General features: G+C 43.9%; 1 long non-coding RNA gene across 1 annotated transcript in view; it reads right to left on the bottom strand.

Moving 5' to 3' along the window:
* Window positions 1–16,768, bottom strand: part of LOC133499599 (uncharacterized) — an 88,741-nt gene that overhangs the window by 24,539 nt on the left and 47,434 nt on the right. Inside the window, exon 3 of the long non-coding RNA XR_009794703.1 lies at window positions 2,127–2,171. This is a non-coding gene — a long non-coding RNA (uncharacterized LOC133499599). The remainder of the gene's footprint in view (window positions 1–2,126; window positions 2,172–16,768) is intronic.

Genomic DNA, 16,768 nt, shown 5'->3' with positions numbered 1-16,768 from the left:
TATCTGGCATCTTTAGAACCTACACTGCGAGTGTGTACTTGGATTGCATTATGCTGACTTTATGATAATGGAATTAGTATATTAGTCAAATTATAATGGAGCAAACCATTAATATATCAATAACAGTTTTCTGCCAATTGATATAATAAATGAATGTCAGAACTGGCTTCCATTGTTTTATTTCAGCTGTTCTTGTTATGAACACGGGGCTTGACCAGGCAAATTGGCATTACTGTATTTTTTTGTGTGTTCATACTCCCCTCTTGTGGATATCACATGGAAGTGTTTCCCTGCCAGTAAATTTATCATGTTCATGTTACCACTAGATGAAGCTCTCCATCTTATGGTAATGATGGGACACCTAAATAAGGGAAATAAATCACTTTATGTCTATAACACATAACTTTAGATAATTGATTAAGCAGTCAAAGTTTGTCCTGCCTCAATACCTTCCATCCGTTTTTGTTTAGGCCAAAACTGGAGAAAATTAGTTTTTAGAAACCTACCGTAATTTCTTGAAAATAATGCGCAAATTTTTCCAAAAATATTTTCGAAAAGTTAATAGAGCACATTATATTTAGGTATGGATGAAAAATAAAAAAATACAATCACATTGTATAGTTGTATACAGGTACATAGGGTACTAAAAAAAGGTATACATATACATTTTGATATGATATTCGATTCGATTTATATTTATTACGGTAATGTGTGCCCCCAACCTGAACTTTATGACCTCCTCGAGGAGCTTGCATTTTACAATTGTTAGCGTAGCATGTTTGTTGCTACTGCACTAAATATCAGAAATGACTGCCTGTGAGTTTGTTTTAACTTAAACCAAGACAAAAAAAAAAACGTTGACTACAACGGCTAGTTGTATAGCTGGTTTTAAAAGAAATGTGTTATGACTCGTACCGATGACGCCGCCAACCCGGAAGTAGCGTCGTAATCTGAAACAACGATAGTACGCCTCAATGGCTTCAGTTGCCCTCAAAACAATGTGAGCTCAAACTACGTAATACGAATGTCATGAACACGTTAAAAAAAATAAATAAATGGGAGAACGCACACAATTGAAATGGTCACCTTTTTTTAAAAAAATGTGGCCATTAACCTCTTTTCTACGTACTGTTTTGATAGCCACCTGACACGAAAAGAAAGCTGTGGTGTCAGGTGGGCGAGAGGCTGCGCTGCGGAACTGAAACTCTTAGGATTTCAAAAAATGCTTCCCCACAAACACCATGGCTGGCACACAGGATGGCATGCTGTGGGAGCAAAATAGAATCACTGTTCATTAATTCAGGAGGCACCAGAACTGGACCAAGTCACCGAAGGTAGCTATGATGGATATTTTTCAGATTGGAGATGAGCCAGATGTTGCTTATGAAGTCTTGGCCAAGGGTGTCTAACGTAGAGGATAAACTGTACTACGCACAAACGTTTTTTGCACAAATATTTAATGCAAAAAATGTTCACGTCAAATAGTGTTAAATATTTATTTAAGACTGTAATATGTGTTATCAACAGTATTAATAAAATGTTATGCCATCATTGAGCATTTATTTTAGTTGGTTGAGGGATTCTGTTCTGACAATTACAGGGACCAGGACAAGCGCATCCTGGGCCTGTCCCGAGATTAGATTACGGCTACATCAGCACGTGTACAATGATTATTATTATTAATGATCGTTGTACATGATTGTTTTTTGAAAAACAATACAAGTAGTACAAAACAAAACAAAACAAAATATAAATACAGATAATTCCCAATATTTTGAGCATATAGGTAGCTGCAAATTGGTGATGCACATTGTACAATGGTAGAGGGGTTTCCCTGATTTTTTTTAGGTCAACTTTGGGCTTTGCATTATACTTAAGGATCCATTATGCTTGAGAAATTACGGTACTTTTTTCCATGGCAAAATTAAATTGATCATTTTTTTAAAAAAGCATGGCATATTTTTTTCATTCCACAATAATGTGGTTTTGCTGCATTATTCTTTATTATCTTAATTCAGTCGACAAATATGGATAAGTCATTGATAGAGATATATGATGGATAGATACATAGATAAATTGACAGATTAGGTACAGGAAATAGGTAGGTAAATTGGTGAATGACTTACCCATGCTGTCGTTTTCAGGCTCTAGTGAGTGGTCCCCATAAAAAACTACAAAAAAGAAGAAGAAAATTTAGTGGTGCTAGCAACACAGAGTTATACTGAAAAATTAATGATGACAATAGTTTATGCCCAATTAATGAGATGCACAGTGTAATGCGTCTGTCTCAACTGAAGCTACACAAATGGTGAAAGGCGTCAAGCTGGTGTGGGAATCTTTCTAATTTATAGTTATTTGCCTAAGAAAATTCGAATCCCCTGTCATTCTGATTTACGGCAAACTACAACTGTCCACCAATCAAAAAACCTTGACGGCAGACTCTGAATAATGATAAATGAATTAACATCTCATCTAGATATCAAAATTGAAGCAGAAGATAGACATTTTAAGAAGTGTTTTAAAAACAGGTAAGAAGCGATCACTAATCTGTTGAGGCAGTTTGTTAGTTTGTTCCATATTTTTTAAGGAAAAACACCAAAGCCTTGCTCCCTCTGAACTTAAGCCTCATTTTTAGGCACAGAGCAGCTGGCCATCTGACCGAGAGAGTGAGTATGCTACCAGGGGCGTTGGCTGGCCGGGATTCGAAAAAGTAGCAAAGTCCCACAAGTTCTACCAGGGGTGTTGGGTAACGGTGCTACCAGGGGCGTTGGGCAGCATTTGAAAAATGTACGAGTGTGGTTAGTCATGCTTGCAGATAAAGTTGAGGGTGTTATTTGCGATGGAATCTCAAGCCCTTAAAATAATTTACTGGATTAATATAACATAACTGTAAATTAAAAAGAAAATAAACAAATACATAACTAAAATGGAAAAAAATTTCAAACTCAGAAAGGATCATTTGCAATTTCAACTGATATTAGTAGAACATGATATAAAATGGTATTTCAATTTTTCATGAATAAATATTCTTGATCTGACAAACTTTACCCGAAGAAAGGTTAAATGCAGTGGCCTGTCAAGAAATAAACATGAACGGTCTGTACCCGCAGTGTTTTTGAAGACGCTGAAAGTTTAGTTCAACATAATTGGCGTTAGGGGCAACAAGGTAGCGATACATTGTAACAAATATTCTTGTTGGCAATCGTGATGGATTGTTGGGGGGGGGGGTGAGCATGCATCATGGGACTGCCATAAATAGGAGGCCAGCTTGCTAGAACGCGCCTTTATGTGCATGCGCTCGAAGTATTGGCCACACCTAAATCAAGCGACAAGGTGGATGATAGTTGAACGTCTTTTTTTGGGGGGAGGGGGGCACGCCATCACACTCCCTCGCAATCGACGCAATATGCACCCCTGGTGTAACTGAATTTCCTTTGACATGGCTCATTATGTTGATGACCTTCGACATAAATGCGCTCGCAGTACGTGAAGCAGCTCTGAACATGTGCTTTCAGCCTAACTTCCGTACATGCTCAGTACGGTTAACTTTCATTTCCTGTTTCCAGCTGAATACTGGTTGTTTTGGAGCAGGCTTGTTTAATTAACAACATTATTCAATAAACACGTAAATTAATGTCAAGACTACACAAAATATGCAACGTCTTTCAATATCTATTTTTACTACTTGTAACAAACTACGTCCGTGATTTTTCGTGCTCGACAGTGCAGACTTGCAAGCACGGAGGCGCAAGAGCGCGTTCTCACTCGTCAAATGTGAGTGACTGAAGCATGAAGAAGCTTGGAGTAGTAGGTCAGCACAAGACCTTTTCATGATTTTCAAGCATCCATCAATCTATCCATTTTTTACCGCTGATCCAAGGTTGGGTCACAGGTGCAGTAGCTTCAGGATGAAGAGCAAAACTTCCCTAACCCCAGCCACTTCATCCAGCTCTTCCAGAGGATCCCAAGATGTTCCAAGGCCAGCAGATACACATAATACCTCCAACATGTCCTTGTATGTGTCGAGGGTCTCCTCCCGGTGGGACGTGCCCAGAACACCTCACCAGGGAGGCATCCGGGACACAACCAAATCAGATTTCCCAGCCACCTCAACTGGCTCCACTCAATGTGGAGGAGCAGGGGTTCAACTCTGAGGCCCTCCTACGTGACAAAGATTCACACCCGATTTCTAAGGGAGATCCCAAACACCCTGCGGAGGAAACTCATTTTGGCAGCTTGTATCCAGAATCATGTTCTTTTGGTCATGTTACACAGCTCATGATCATAGGTGAGGTAGCAAAGTAGATTGACCAGTAAACTGAGAGCTTCTCTTTTTGACTTAGCGCCTTCTTTACGACAACGGACAGATACAAAGTTTGCATCACTCCAGATGCACAGATCTGCCTCTCGAACCCGCTCTCGTCTTCCCTCACTCATGAAAAGAGCCCAATATACTTGAACTCCTCTACTTGAGGCAGGACCTCATCCCCGACCTGGAGAGGGCATGCCACTCTTTACCGACTAAGGACCATGGTCTCAGATTTGGAAGTGCTGATTGTCATCCCAGCCCCTTCACACTTGGGTGCGAACCACTCCAGTTATAGTTGGAGATTATGGCTTGATGAAACCAGCGGAACTACATCATTTGCAAAAGCAGGGATGCAATACTGAGGCCAGTAATTCAGATCTCGCTAAACCTTGGCTGCGCTTTGAGGTTCTGTCCATAAAAGTTATTAACAGAATCAATGTCACTGGACAGCTTTGGAGGATTCCAACTCTCACCAGAAATAAATTACCATACTGCCGACAATGCGGAGCAAACTCTGACACCGGTCATACAGGGACTGAACAGCCAGTATTAGGGGGTTTGGTATCCCATACTCCCGAAAGACCCCCCACAGGAATCTCACATGGACATAGACAAACAGCTTCTCCAAGTCCACAAAACACATGTAGACTGTTTGGGAGAACTCCCATGCACCCTCGAGAACCCTGCCAAGGGTGAAGAGCTGGTCTACTGTTTCACGGCCAGGTCAAAAACCACATTGCTCCTCCTGAATCTGAAATTCAATTCCGATGGACCTTACTCTCCAGCACCCCTGAATAAACCTTGCTAGGGAGGCTGAGAAGTGTGGTCTCCCTGTAGTTGTAACAAACCCTCTTTCCCCCCTTCTTATAAGGAGGACCACCACCCCAGTCTGCAAATCTAGAGGTACTATCCCCGATGTCCATGCGATGTCTCAAAGGAGTGTCAACCAGGGCAGTCCCACAACATCCAGAGCCTTTAGGAATCTCACCCACCCCCTGGGCCATGCCACCGAGGAGCTTTTTAACCACCAAAGTGTTATGTGACAGAAGAGTCTCTGCTAGGATGAAGGGTAAAATTTATAAAACAGTGGTGAGGCAGGCCATTGTGTAGGGATTAGAGATGGTGGGACTGAAGAGACAATAGGAATCAGAACTCGAGGTGGCAGAAATGAAGATGTTGAGGTTCTCGCTCGGAGTGAGCAGGTTGGATAGGATTAGAAATGAGCCAATTAGAGGCACAACCAAAGTTGGATGCTTTGGAGACAAGGTTCGAGAGAGCAGACTTTGATGGTTTGGACATGTCCAGAGGCCAGAGAGTGAGTAAAGTGGTAGAAGGGTGCTGAGGATGGAGCTGCCAGGCAAAAGAGCGAGAGGAAGACCAAAGAAAAGGTTGATGGGTGTTGTGAGGAAAGACATGAGGACAGTGGGTGCAAGAGAGGAAGATGCACGAGATATGTTTAGTTTGTTCAGTTTAAATGGAAAAAGATGACACGCTGTGGTGACCCCCAACAGGACAAGCTGAAAGGAAAAAAAGAAGATCAGACTGGATCTTCCCTCATCATTGGAACCAACTCACCACGAGGTGGTGATCAGTTGACAGCTCCACGCCTTTCTTCACACGAGTGTCCAAGACGTGACTGCAAACAAAGTCGATCATTGAACTGCAACCGAGGGTGTCCTTGTGCCAAGTGCATGTGTGGATACCCTTACGCTTGAACATGGTGTACGTTATGGACGATGATCATAGAAGTCCATGAACAGAACAGCGCTCAAATTCCAATTTCAAGGTCTCACTGTCATTGCCCACATGAGCATTGAAGACCATTGAGGCTGGGGTACACCACCTCATTCACGCGCACGCTCAGCAACAGGGCACCCCAAAGCTTATGTCCTCCCCTGCTCTTCTCGCTCTACACAAAGGACTGCACCTCATGGCATCCGACTGTCAAACGCCTGAAGTTCGGAGATGACACCACGGTCATCGGCCTCATGAAAGACAAATGATGTCGACATGTCTATCTATAGACAGGAAGTGGTGAGACTGGAACTTTGGTTTGGTCAGCACTACCTGGCGTTGAACAAGACTGTTGAGATGATTGTGGACTTCAGGAGACATCCTTCATAGCTGCCCCTGACGCTGTCCAACTCTCTTGTGTCAAGTGTCGCAACCTTCAAGTTCTTGGGAATTACAGTCTCAGAGGACCTGAAGTGGGGGGCGAACAACAATCCCATCTTCAAAAAAGCCCAGCAAAGGATGTATTTCTATCACTTCTCTGGGTCGGGTCGTGGGGGAAGTAGCTTCAGTGGGCATACCAAGACTTCCCTTTCCCCAGCCACTTCTTCCAGCTCTTCCAGAGGGATCCCGAGGCGTTCACAGACCAGCCGAAAGACATAGTCTCTCCAGCGTGTCCTGGGTCGTCCCCGGGGTCTCTTTCTGGTGGGACATGCCCGGAACACCCCACCAGGGAGGCGTCCGGGACGCATCCGGGTCAGATGCCCCAGCTACCTTATCTAACTCCTCTCAATGCGGAGGAACAGCGGCTCGACATTGAGCCCCTCGCGAATGACCGAGCTTCTCAACCTATCTCTAAGGGTGAGCCCGGACACCCTGCGGAGGAAACTCATTTCGGCTGCTTGTGTCCGGAATCTTGCTCTTTCAGTCACGGCACACAGCTCATGCCCATAGCTGAGAGTAGAAATGTAGATTGACTGGTGAATTGAGAGCTTTGCATTTCAACTTTGCTCCCTCTTTCCCACAACGGACTGATACAAAGTCCGCATCACTGCAGACGCTGCATGATCCGTCTGTCAATCTCCCGCTCCATTTTCCCTCGTGAACAAGATCCCAAGATACTTGAACTCCTCCACTTGTGGGCAAGATCTCATCCCCGACCCAGAGAGAGTACGCCACCCTTTTCCGACTGAGGACCATGGTCTCAGATTTAGAGGTTCTTATTCTCATCCCGGCCGCTTCACACTTGGCTGCGAACCGCTCCAGTGAGCGTTGGAGAGCACGGGTTGATGAAGCCAACAGAACCATATCATCTGCAAAGAGCAAAGATGTGATGCTGAGGCCACCAAACCGAACACCCTCTATGCCTCGACTGCACCTAGAAATTCTGTCCATAAAAGTTGTGAACAAAACTGGTGACAACAAGCAGCCTTGGCGGAGTCCAACTCTCACTGGAAACGAGTCCGACTTATTGACAGCAATGCGGACCAAACTCTGACAGCGGTCGTACAGGGACCGAACAACCCGTATCAGGGGGTTATACCTGGTACCCCATATTCCCGAAGAACACCCCACAAGACTCGCCGAAGGACACGGTGAAATGCCTTCTCCAAGACCACATAACACATGCACACTGGTTGGGCAAACTCCCATGCACCCTTGAGGATCTTCCCGAGGGTGTAGAGCCGGTCCACTGTTTCACGGCCAGTATGAAAACCACATTGGTCCTCCTGGATCTGAGATTCGATTTCCTGACAGACCCTCCTCTTCAGCATCCCTGAATAGACCTGACCAGGGAGGCTGTGGAGTGTGATCCCCTCCCATTGGAACACACCCTCTGGTCCCCTTTCTTAAAAAGGGGACCACCACCCCAGTCTGCCAATCCAGAGGCATTGTCCCCAATTACATCCAGATGTTTCAACCAGGACAGCCCCACAATATCCAGAGCCTTTAGGAACTCCGGGCGAATCTCATCCACCCCTGGGGCCCTGCCACCAAGGAGCTTTATAACCACCTCGGTGACCTCAACCCCAGAGATAGAAGATTCCACCTCAGAGAAGTCAGACTCAGCTTCCTCATGGGAAGGCATGTTGGTGGAGTTGAGGAGGTCTTTGACGTATTCTCCCCGTCGACTCACAACATCCCGAGTTGAGGTCAACAGTGCAACATCCCACTATACACAGTGTTGACGGTGCACTGGTTCTCCCTCCTGAGACGCCGGACGGTGGACCAGAATTTCCTCGAAGCCATCGTGAAGTCGTTCTCCATGGCCTTACTGAACTCTTCCCACGCCCAGGTTTTTGCCTCAGTGAACTGAAGCTGCCTTCCGCTTAGTCGGCCGGTACCTATCAGCTGCCTAGGGAATCCAGTAGGCTAAAAATGTCAGATAGGACTCCTTCTTCAGCTTGACAGCATCCCTCACTGTTGGTGTCCACCAAAGTGTTCTGGGGTTGCCACCACGACATGCTCCAACCACCTGACGGCCACAGCTCCAGTCGGCCGCCTCAGCAATGGAGGCGGGGAACATTGTCCACTCGGACTCAATGTCCCCCATCTCCCACAGAACATGAGCAAAGATCTTTCAGAGGTGGGGGTTGAAACTCCTTCGGACAGGAAAATCTGCCAACCATTCTCAGCAGACCCTCACTATACGTTTGGGCCTGCCACGTCGGACCGAGTGTTTCCCCACCATCGGAGCCAAATCACCACTTGGTGGTGATCAGTTAACAGCTCCGCCCCTCTCTTGACCCGAGTGTCCAAGACATGCGGTCGCATGTCCGATGACACGACTAGAAAATCAATCATTGAACTGCAGCCCAGGGTGTCCTGTTGCAAGGTGCACATGTGGACACCCCTATGCTTGAACATGGTGTTCGCTATGGATTAATGTTACGAAGAAAATGGTTCTCAGATGCGCTTTGGGAACATGCAATTCTGATGAAAGGTATCCTGCTATGTTGCAAGGGGCCCGGTTGATTCATTTTTCAAAGCCTAAAACAGTTTACAAAGTGTCTACAATGGATTAAGGCTTGCGGAACACCGTACATACAACTAAATCTGAACAATATCAACAAACACAAGGCTTTATGTTCGAAGGTAAGTGAGGGAGAAGTATCTTCTCTGAGTTTGATTGAATTATTATCAGTGGTTTAGACATTCCAGGAGAACAACTTTCACTTTGTTCGTGTATCACTGACCTGCTGAATGAAGTGTGTAATGTTTTTATGCCAAAGAGTCGGGTTAGTGAAACATAAATGCGCAATGTCATGCAAGAGAAATGTCTATTTGCCTATCTGTATCGCAGCAGAATTTTAAGACAGAGCACTAGGTTCGATTACGAACCAAGTGAAACTTTTTCATCAGGTGACAACGGTACTGACAGAGTTATTCACCAGTGTTTTAATGCACTTGTAGAAAATTGAACCTAACTCACTTATAAAGACAATAATGATATGACTCATTATCTTTCCAAGTAAAAAGTACTCACCCTGCTTTACATGCACAGTGCAATTACACAATTTTATCCTGTTGGATTTCAATATAAAGCTTGTGAGGCACCAACTTTTTTGCATTGATCACCAAAATTTCGCTGTAACTCTGAAATTGCGTCCTGTTCTGTTCAAAATCTTAATTCCGTGAAATAGTTGAGACCTCTTTGTAGAACTCTCTTGGACAAGTCTGACACATTTGGCAAAAAACATACCGCAATATTATCTGGAATATGCGATAGATAATCGACTTCAAACCTGTTCTGTTCAGTTGCCATTTTGGAAGCTTGTGGGACATGTCAACTGTAGCTAAGAGGGGCAGAGCTCAAGATTGCCAGTCGGAAAGGTCCATTAAGATGTTGCAGTAAAAAGATGTGCAGCAACATCAGAATAAGAATCAGTTTTGATGGCCAAGTATATAACAACACAAGAAATATTTCTCCGGCAGTCGGTGCCGCCCTGGTATGACATTCAGAACAAACAAAGAACAAACAAACTAACAAGAACAAAGAACAATAAATATTCAATAAATGGGAACAATTCTTTATAATACTCACAGTTGTGCAAGATGCAGTTTTCTTAATTTAGAGCAGTTAAGAGTGTGTCAATGGCCCACGTTGTGTTAGGCTTATACAGAGTGAAATTACCTATTCACGGTTCACCATTATAGACCAGTGCAATGACAATTGCGCAAATCAGTTTAACGTGACAAATCATGCTATAGTCTACAGTATACATTACTAATACTAATACTGATTGGACCAGCAGGATGTGAGGGTGTGTCCTAAGAACGGTGCAAGCCAGAAAATAGTCCGTTCGCTGATCAAGAATTTCATGACTTAATTGCAAGAGGGAAAAAAATGTTTGAATGCCTGCTAGTTTTCATTGCTACCAATAACCACCTACCTGACGGAAGGAGCAGGAAGAGCTGGTGGCTACGATGTGGAGGGTCCGAAAGGATCCTGCCCGCTCTGGTCCTAATTTGAGAACATAAAAGTTCTTTGCAAAAATACTCGTACTCAAACACTTTGCCTTTTCCCCTTTGCACTTCTCCAAGCAGGAGATCATGATGTCATGGTTCATCCAACCATACGTACATTTTCTGTACTGCTTATCCTCACTAGGGTCATGGGCATGCTGGAGCTTATCCCAGCTATCTTCGGGCGGGAGGCGGGGTACACCCTGAACTGGTCGCCAGCCAAATGCAGGCACCACATAGAAATACAACCATTCGCGCTGACATTCACACCTCCGGGGCAAGTCTTCAACTAACCCACCAAGTAAGTTTTGGGAATTTGGGAGGAAACAAGCATAGCTGGAGATAACCCACGCAGGGACAGGGAGTACCCCGCCTCTCACCCAAAGTTAGCTAGGATCGGCTCTGGCACACCCACAACCCGAGGGAAAACCAGCGGGCCAAAAAATGGATGGATGGATGATTTTGGAGGTAGAAGATTTTTAAATATGAAAGACTTTAATTTAGTGAAATGGTGGTTGAGCTTCTGCCTCAGAGTTCTGAGGACTGGGGTTCAAATCCCGGCCTAACATGTCTGGAGTTTACCTGCGTGGGATTTCTCCAGGTACTGTGGATTCCTCCCACATCCCCAAAACATGCATAGCAGGTTAATTGAGGAGTCTAAATGGTTGTTTGTTTATATATGCCCTGTGATTGGCTGGCAACCATTTCAGGGTGGCTGGGTTCATCTCCTACCCAAAGAACCCTGGGATAAACTCCGGCACTCCTGCGACCCTTGTGAGGAAATGTGGCTCAGAAAATGGATGGATGGATGGATAAATTTAAACATTCTGGATTTCCTTGTCAACATCACTGGACTATCACAAAACAACTAATAAAATTTTGAAAATCACCTTCTTCACCTCCAAATACGCCTCCATAAATTTTCCAAGCAACTTATCCTCAAAAGGATCGTGGGAGTGCCTGGAGACATTCTGCCTCACCACCAAATCACTCACATCCAGAAAGCTAGTTGGTGTGGTCTCTCAAAGCATCCGATCTCCCAATCTATATCACTGTACCATCCTCTCAATAGCTGCACCAGAGTCTCCACTAGCATATGTTTTCCCGAGAGCATACACCCACCCCAGCTCTGTTCCAACACACGTGCCTTGGTGGCCCACCATGAATAGACGTTTTGTTTTTATTTTACATAAAACACACCAACAGACTGTTGACAAGCATGTATGTGTGACTACCTCCCACTATGAAGATTCTGAATCTAACAGGTATGAATTTAAATAAGTTTTATTAAAACAGATGACTGAGCACACGATATGGTGTGATTCTGATTTGGGATAAACGGTATAACAAATTAATTTAAGTGCTCTCAATGAAATAAAATGTTTTTTTTTTCTGTTTCATATACTCTTATAATTAATAGACGTTATCCTGGTATATTGAATAATTTGGAGCAGTGGCGATTTCTGATGTGGCCAGTATGTGCAGCCAGTCAGGGTTGGGTGGGGGGAACCCCCACTTCATTGACCATCGGCCTGAGATAAGCTATTGACTGTCAGATCACATGGCGCATACACTTCGAAAATGTTTTATAAAAGTAAACCATGACAAAAACTTTGCCAATATGCCACCCGCTGTCAACGACCATATAGGGGGGTTATCAGGGGCTTGCCCAGGCCACTGCCCTGTGCGCAGCTGCCTACATCAGCCGCTCTTTGCCTGAGCCTCATTGTTCCTAATTATGCCATGTATTTAAGCCTTGTGTATGGTATTGCTTGTATCCAGTTCATTTTTTGAGACTGCATTAGTCTGCATGTGTGTAAGAGCTTCTTGTTGTGTATTCGCCTCGGCCAGCATTCCTGTGCCACCACAGCCAAGTCTAGTTAAGTCTTGGTTTTGCCCAGTAGTTATCTGAACTCATTTTCATGATTTTGGACCTTTCCTTTTGCCACATGTTTTTTTTTTCTTTTATTGGACTGCTTACCTGTTGTATGACCTCGGCCTGGAATAAAACCACCCTTGACATCATGTCACTGCCTCGGAGTCCAATGCCATGACGCATGCTCTTGACACAGGTGCTCCTGACAGGCATCGCATAGGGTGCATAAACTAAGGACATTATCTCTTTAGGAGGCAAATCTCCATCAGCACCCTCACACTGTTGAAATTCAGCAAAGGGGTGCATTTGCTGGCCATCGCACAGGACTGGTTGAAAAATGGACATGTATACACAAATGGATTAGTGCTTGTTTTACTCAAAGGGAAAATATAGGAATGTGATTTCAAGATTCATTTTTCACTGAAAATATTTAGAAGGCTATAACTCTTTAACTAACTCTAACTCATACAAGTTGGAAATGTTTTTGGTTTTAAATGACTCTCTCAACGAGCACAATAATTAAATCATTGACCTTTCAAATGTTAAAATTTAACGTTTGATAGGTTACAATCTTTTATTGCTAAACAAACTGATCCGTAATCCTTATGGTCAAAATCCTCCAGAAATAAAGCTATTATCAAAGACGTTTACGAGAATCGGACACTGTGTGAGTAGTCTGCACTGAAAACGACCAGTGTGTGGTCTCTGTTGCTAATCCTCATGATATCTTATTAACCATTATAGCCAGACGCGAAGAAAGCTTTAAGAAACAGCCAATAGAGCTGGTCTGCTGTGGCCCATTGTGTGCTAACAATGAAAGGTTGCATCTTTAACCTTTCAACTCTAAAACCTTCACATCTATTAGCTCCCCATCAAAAAAACATACAGGCTTGTTTCCCTTATATCTCCTCCATTATGTGTAAGCCAGAATTCTCAGTCCGGCATTTATTGCAGTGGTTCAGAACTGTATCAGACATTTAGACATGATGAGAAGGGTGGAGGGATGTTTTTATCTTTTTTGTAGTTTAAAAGCATTCCATTTTTTATGATTCATTTAAAAAAAAAAGGTGGGAAATATAATTAGTATGTAGTACAGTAACACTTAATTGGGTCTTTGCTTCCAGTCTTCAAGCTGGTAGCAGCTTAAACAGAAGGCTCTGACCGGCCCGATCGTAATTCAATAAATCCTGCTGATTTTGGACTGAATGTTGTGAATACTCGCCGTGGGACACTCCTGGCGACAACTTCAGTGGACTAAAACCACCATCTGTGCAACCTTACTCGTATCATTCACGTTGAAGCAGCTCGGCCTAAGTTAGCCTAGCCTTGCTGGGACCGCTAACAACAAAAGCGTCTGTTTTTCAATATTTACTGAGGAGGAAAACATCAAACACTAGTATCTACACAGCCTGCAAAACCTACGTATCGTATACAATGAGGATAGTGAGTGCCAATAAGAAGTTGCTTGCATGCTTATCGGCCTAGTATTCCGTAGCTTAGCTTGCTAACAACGAGATGTGCTTGTGATCAATTCGTGGATGTTGAAGAAACATCGAACGTGAGTAACTTCATAACTTATACAACAAGGGCCGTGAAATTTAACAAGTCTTATCTTAGCGCCCAAATTGGTATCGTATCATTCGCGTTGAAGCTGCTCGGCACAAGTTAGCCTAGCGCGCTAACGTTTTGCCTACACAGCGTATACAACGAGACACCAAACAATAATCGTCCACTCATCCTTGAACTACTAGTGAGGGCCATTGTGGTTTGAATCCCCTCCATCTACGTATCCTTTAAATCGCCATATCCTTTATAGTTTTAACACAGGTAGTATGTGATTTGTGTACCTTATGTGCAGACTGTGTTTATTGTAATTGCTTTCAATTAACCTTAATTTTAACATAGAGTAGGTAGTATGTAATTTGTGTATCTTTTGTGCTGACTTTGTTTATTTGATTGCTTCTATTTGATTATCTGCAGCCCGTTGGGCAGCACATTACTGTGCTACCTGTTGGCCGGTCCCAAGCAGAGGGTTGCGTCAGGAACGGCATCCGGCGTAAAATGTGCCAAACATATATGAGCATTCATCATACATTTAGGTCGTGGCTCGGGCTTCCTACACCTGCACCCGGAAATGTTAATCTACAAGGCCTAGGTAGAAATTCAGGCAATGCAGGTCGAAGACAAAAAAGAGGAGGAAAGCGGCTTAGTTGGAAGTAGAAGAAGAGGAATGCACAAAGCCTACTGCTGTATGTAGGGACTTTGAATGTTGGGACTATGACGGGAAAAGCTCAGGAGTTAGTTGACATGATGATTAAGAGAAAGGTTGATATATTGTGCATCAAAGAGAGGAAGTAGAAAGGAACTAGGGCTAGAAGTTTAGACGCAGGGTTTAAATTATTTTATCATGGAGTAGATGGGAAAAGAAATGGAGTAGGGTTATTTTAAAAGAAGAGAAATTGAGGGTATTGTGTATAATGTGATTAGTGGCTATGCCCCACAGGTAGGATGTGACTTTGAGTTGAAAGAGAAATTCTGGAAGGAACTAGACGAAGTAGTCCTGGGCATCCCAGAGAGAGAGAGAGAGTTGTGAATGGTGCAGATTTCAATGGACATGTGGGTGAAGGAAACAGGGGCGACGAAGAAGTGAAGGGTAAGTACGGCATTCGGCAAAGGAACTTTGAGGGGCAGATAGTGGTGGACTTCACTAAAAGGATGGATTTGGTAGTGCTGAACACTTATTTCCAGAAGAGAGTGGAACATAGAGTGACCTACAAGAGCGGAGGCAGAAGCACGCAGGTGGAATATATTTTGTGCAGACGGAGTAATCTGAAGGAGGTTACCGACTGTAAGGTTGTGGTGGGGGAGAGTGTACCTCGACAGCATAGGATGTTGGTGTGTAGGATGACTTTCGTAGTGGATAGGAAGACTAAGAAGACAAAGTAGAGACCAGAGAATCAGGTGGTGGAAGTTGAGAAAGGAAGAAGGTTGTGTGGCCTACCAGAAAGAGGTGAGACAGGCTGTAGATGAACAGGAAGAGCTCCCAGAAGACTGGAATACTACTGCCAAGGTATTCAGAGAGCCGAGGAGAGTACTTGGGGTGTCCTCTGTAAGGAAAGGGGGGAAGAAGACTTGGTGGTGGAACCCCAAAATACAAGAAGTCATCCAAGATAAGAGATTAGCAAAGAAGAAGTGGGACACGGAGAGGACTGAGGAGAGACGTAAAGAATACATTGAGATGCATCGTAGGGCAAAGGTAGAGGTGGCAAGGGATAAACAAGAGGCATATGATGACATGTACTCCAGGTTGGATACGAAAGAAGGAGAAAAGGAGCTCTACAGGTTGACCAGACAGAGGGATCGAGATGGGAAGGATGGGCAGCAAGTAAAGGTGATTACGGATAGCGATGGAAAGAGTACTTTGAGAAGTTAATGAATGAAGAAAATGGGAGAGAATGTAGAGTAGAAGACGCAAGTGTGAATGACCAGCAAGTGGCTTTGATTAGTAAGGGAGAAGTTAGAAAGGCACTGAACAGAATGAAAAATGGAAAAACAGTTGGTCCCGATAATATACCAGTGAAGGTATGGAAGCAATTTGGAGACGTGGCTGTGGAGTTTTTGACCAACTTATTCAATGGAATACTAGCGGGAGAGAAGATACCAGATCCCATTTTTAAGAACAAAGACGATGTTCAGAACTGTGTAAACTACAGAGGAATCAAGATGATGAGCCACACAATGAAGTTATGGGAAAGAGTAGTGGAGGCTAGACTCAAGACAGAAGTAAATATCTGCGAGCAACAGTATCGTTTCATGCCTAAAAGGAATACCACAGATGCCCTATTTGCCTTGAGGATGCTTGTGGAAAAGTACAGAGAAGGTCAGAAGGAGCTACATTGTATCTTTGTAGACCTAGAGATAGCCTATGACAGAGCACCAAGAGAGGAACTGTGGTACTGCATGCGCAAGACTGGTGTGGCGGAGAAATATGTTAGCATAGTACAGGAGATGTATGAGGGTAGCAGAATAGCGGTGAGATGTACCGTTGGTTTGTCAGAAGAATTTAAGGTAGGGGTGGGACTGCATTAGGGTTCCGCACTGAGCCCATTCCCGTTTGTATAGTAATGGATAGACTGACAGACGAGGTTAGACTAGATTGCCCTTGGACCATGATGTTCGCAGATGATATTGTGATCTTCAGTGAAAGCAGGGAACAGGAGGAGGAACAGTTAGAAAGATGGAGGTATGCACTGGAAAGGAGAGGAATGAAGATTAGCCGTAGTAAAACAGAATATATGTGCGTGAATGAGAGGGGCGGAGGAGGAAGAGTGAAGCTCCAGGGAGAAGAGATAGCGAAGGTGGACAACTTCAAATAGTTGGGGTCA

This window comes from Syngnathoides biaculeatus, chromosome 4 (assembly GCF_019802595.1).
Source record: "Syngnathoides biaculeatus isolate LvHL_M chromosome 4, ASM1980259v1, whole genome shotgun sequence".
NCBI classification, from domain to species: Eukaryota; Metazoa; Chordata; class Actinopteri; order Syngnathiformes; family Syngnathidae; genus Syngnathoides; species Syngnathoides biaculeatus.
Note: the sequence above shows the minus strand (reverse complement) of the source record. Positions and strands in the feature narration are given on the sequence as shown.